The following is a 4,304-nucleotide window of genomic DNA, read 5'->3' as shown; positions in this document are numbered from 1 at the left end:
CCTTCGACTCTTCTTCCCATCTCTCCTCCTTATTCCCTCTCCTCTCCATCTCCACCATTCTCCATCTTCTTCCCTCTCCATCTTCTACCCTCTCCAACTTCTCTTTTTATCGTTTTCCTTCTTCATCTCTTCTCATCTCCATCTTCTTTCCCCTCTCTATCTCCTCTCCTATCCCTCTTCTCTCCTCTCCATCCTCTCACCATCTCTCTCTCCCTAACTCTCCGTCTCTCTTTCCCTCGTTCTCTCTCTATTTCTCCCTCTCTCTCACTGCCTCTCTCTATTAATGTCCTTCTCGCTCTTCTTCTCTCTCTCCCCCTCTCCCTCCCTCTCTCTCTCTCCCTCACCCTCTCTCTCTTTTTTCTTCATTCCCCCCCTAGTCTTTTCTCTCTCCACAAACACCAAAGATCTACTTTGTGGCCTCTCTCTCTCTCTCTCTCTCTCTCTCTCTCTCTCTCTCTCTCTCTCTCTCTCTCTCTCTCTCTCTCTCTCTCTCTCTCTCTCTCTCTCTCTCTCTCTCTCTCTCTCTCTCTCTCTCTCTCTCTCTCTCTCTCTCTCTCTCTCTCTCTCTCTCTCTCTCTCTCTCTCTCTCTCTCTCTCTCTCTCTCTCTCTCTCTCTCTCTCTCTCCCTCTCTCTCCTTTTTCTTTATTCCCCCTAGTCTTTTCTCCCTCCACAAACACCAAAGATCTACTTTGTAGCCTCTACAATTACTCCCACCGCGGCACTAATTGACCAGTTTCCTTTGGTTCTGTAACAAAACGGTAAGGGCAGCTACAGAAGCCACGTGCTCTGTTCACGGAAGACCAAGGAAGACAACAGTCTCATGCTTGCAAGGTGGGTGGAAGACTTGATGTCTGGAGGCCGAGTCAGCGTGGCAACTAAATGTCGACACGGCTCCCCTCACCCACACGGCCTTCATCCGTCCCCTTTCGAAAACTCCTTTCAGAGGCTTCTGTACTCTTTATCTGTATACCCTCGAGAGAAATGGCTACACCTGGAAGACCATCGCAAGAACATCGACTGGAGTCGTTGATAGTTTACCGCCAATGGTCCCATTTCAAATATGCAAGAGGCGCAGAAGCGAGACTCTACTGTCTTTCTCGCCAGATGACTGCAACTGAGGCAACTCGACCTGGTTTGACATTTTGAAATGAAATTTCCAACCAGAAACCTTTTTATATTTGTAAGCACGTCTATAAACGCAATAAAATCACAGATGAATATAAAAACACCTGGTACCGGTATATTCACTAGTTGTATTCAGTATCGATCGAACACGGCCAGCACACCAAACCTCCGAGATCCAAGTCAGAGTCCACACAAGTCTGGCAAGCATTGAGACGAGCAATATCCCGCGCGCAAGTTGGATCAATACCTAAGACGACATCGCGCTCACTGTTAGTTTGTGTGTGTGTCCTAAGGTGTTAACCTCCCCTGGACCCTTCCAAAGGCCAGAATAGTGTAACTGAGAGTGTACTATAAGTGCCAGAGGGATTATCCGACGCTGAGAGACAAAGGTAAGTGAGGAGGACGGGTTAGTGTTTCCATATACTCGCTTGCGGCTTGCGGTTTGATTTGTTTATAAAGGGTAGTGACGTCACGAGGGTGTTCATTCACGTATTTTTCGCTGGTCACTCCATGTTCTAGGGCACTGGGTGCCAGTTTTGGGTCTAATTAAGTCCAATGCTGGGGTATGTGTTCATATATGAAGGATATGTTGGGTAAAGTAGCCTAGCATGGGTGTGTGAAGTGTATCCATTTGAGTTGTGCCTCGCCCAAGCGAGGAAGTGGGTGTGTTCGGGGTGTGTTCGCGGTCGAAGTCGTTTTTCGCTTTTTTACTTCTTGGGTCGTAATGCTCTTTTTTTTTATCTTTTTCTTGAGCCATAGAGATGTCATCAGTGCTTGTACGTGTTCTTCTTTATCGCAGTCATTTCAATTACCTTTGTTTCAAATGAGGTTTGGTCTTTGTCGGATGTGTTCGTATTCTCACATTTATCTTTATCTTTTGTTCGTTTTCTCATGTTTATGGATCGAATGATGCACGGCCATATATCTATGAATATTTGTATATACATAGAATTTAAGAGTTTTTTAGCAGGTAATCGTAGATGATGGTTTTAACCTTCCTCGTGGGTTAGTACCCTCTGATCTCGCGTGATTCCATTTGTTGATATGGTGGTGTGAGTGTGTTCGTAGATGTGGTTGCGCATTCTTGTGTTTGTGCAGTTGTACAAGTGTCTGTACACTCGTGGGGGCGTGTGGGGACGATTCCTTTGGCTTGTTGATCAGCTGATCTGTGTGTTTTCGTGTGTATTTGGAATTTTTATACATAGATGATGATAAATGAATACTGAGTTTATAGAGATATGGAACCGTGTAGAGAAACGTCATCTTGAAGATTTCTTTAATCATCTCGTCGCGCTGGGTTTTCCACTCGGGTGAATAAAACAGTTCTGGAAGCAATGGATGATTTAATCGTGACGAGTTTAACGCCTCGCTGTGTGTAGTGTTTCCCATGGGCGAATAAAGTCACAAAGCAATAGTGGAAACAACTGTACATATGAATAGCTGTTAATGAAGAGTTAACAAGTCTTCATTGATACAACTTACAAGAGTATTGATATTGCTACATACGTTTTTAGATACCCTCCACGTATCTTCATTTTCGTGCACTTGTATACTGTTTGTTGAACAAGTGTATAGTATTGCTGTGGGTTTGAGTCACTATGAACAGCGTCATAATGCGGAAATATAGTGTCATCCTGCTGCAGTGATGCAATTGGATGGTACTCTTGTTTAGTAGCTGACATACGTTAATGTTGTCGAGTGAAAGGATCTTGTGTTGTGGGCAGATTTTTTGTAGAACGAAAATAAACTCGTGAAGTTACACTACGTGCACAGAAATACTTTGATATCGAAATGTAATATACATATATGTATATATATATATATATATATATATATATATATATATATATACAGTATATATATGTGTATATATATATATATATATATATATGTGTGTGTGTGTGTGTGTGTGTGTGTGTGTGTGTGTGTGTGTGTGTGTGTGTGTGTGTGTGTGTATGTATATATATATTTATATGTATATATTTGTCAAGAGACTAAATATTTACTCAACTTCTTGTGGACGAATTACATGTTATTGTATTGATGTACGATACAACATACTAGAATATATTTCTTATTATCCGTACGAATGTCTTGCCATGTCTGCATACCTATGAACTACTCCATCGCTGCCGACGTAGGCGGGGGCTGCCAGACGTGAATAGAATAGACTGGAAATAGAGTGAAAAAGAGCCATTCAGTACAGCAAGGCGTTAATCGAGACAGGCTAAAATCGCTCCACGATCTATATGGTGCCTGATTGTAGGGAAAAAAATGTCACCAGGTAAGAGATAGGTAACAGTCGTGTGGTCGATTGTAGGCAACTCAATGATGTGTTCTCGTGAGTTAGACTGCCATGTCTTGCCTCGCCAAGTAAAACTGCAAGTCATATGGCTGTGTACTCGGGAGTCTGTCTAGCCATGTGCTGGTATGGCTGCATTATGTCGTCTTACGTTTTCGAGGATGTTTCTTTCACGATTTCATTAATTATTAAATGTGGTTACGCGTGTGGCAAACTAATCATACTCGCAGTATTGTTTGATGCATTGCATATCTTATGCATAGGTTTTGCCGTGCACTCGTCTCGAGACATGGGAATTCGTATTGGTATGGTTATGCTGTACATTCATTTAACTGCGCTGTTATGTCATTGTACTTCGAGGATAAGATATTATTGTTGTTTTCCATTCCTATGGTTTTATTGTTGCGATTTAGTGGAATGATTTTTCCTTGCCAATGAAAACATTCCTTTGCATTGCATCTTCTCTTGGTTGCATTCAGTCTGGATTCCTCCTCCATATTCTGGTGTTTGCCATGATAATGAGAGTAATAGTACAGCATTGTCTTTACATATTGTGATGTATTCAAGATCAGGCCGTTTTCTATACGCGCATTCACGTAAAAACCGTAGAAAGAAGTTGAGCGTACGTTGTGTGCATTAGCGTGTTTCTATACCTGCATTGTGCGTTTAAGTAGTTTCTGTTCGTGTTCTTCTGTGGGTATTCTTATGTCCCCGTATTGTGTTCTAGGTGCGATACAGTGAATATTAATAGATTCGATGGGGGTGATTGTGAGTTGTTTAACGTTCTTTACTGCGGTTTATGGAATATGGATCTGTCGTTGCATAATTTTTAACTGTGTTATCAACTCGAATATTTGAAACGTGTTAAGTTGATAT

The 4,304-nt window shown here is 42.1% G+C and overlaps 1 long non-coding RNA gene across 1 annotated transcript in view; it reads left to right on the top strand.

Moving 5' to 3' along the window:
• The first annotated feature begins 1,365 nt into the window (after positions 1 to 1,365).
• The window catches only part of LOC143019233 (uncharacterized), a 907,500-nt gene continuing 904,561 nt past the window's right edge, over positions 1,366 to 4,304 (top strand). The window contains exon 1 of the long non-coding RNA XR_012965809.1: positions 1,366 to 1,515. This is a non-coding gene — a long non-coding RNA (uncharacterized LOC143019233). The remainder of the gene's footprint in view (positions 1,516 to 4,304) is intronic.

The sequence above is a fragment of the Oratosquilla oratoria genome, chromosome 36 (genome assembly GCF_046742065.1).
Source record: "Oratosquilla oratoria isolate Oo_2021 chromosome 36, ASM4674206v1, whole genome shotgun sequence".
In the NCBI taxonomy this organism is placed as follows: domain Eukaryota; kingdom Metazoa; phylum Arthropoda; class Malacostraca; order Stomatopoda; family Squillidae; genus Oratosquilla; species Oratosquilla oratoria.
Note: the sequence above shows the minus strand (reverse complement) of the source record. Positions and strands in the feature narration are given on the sequence as shown.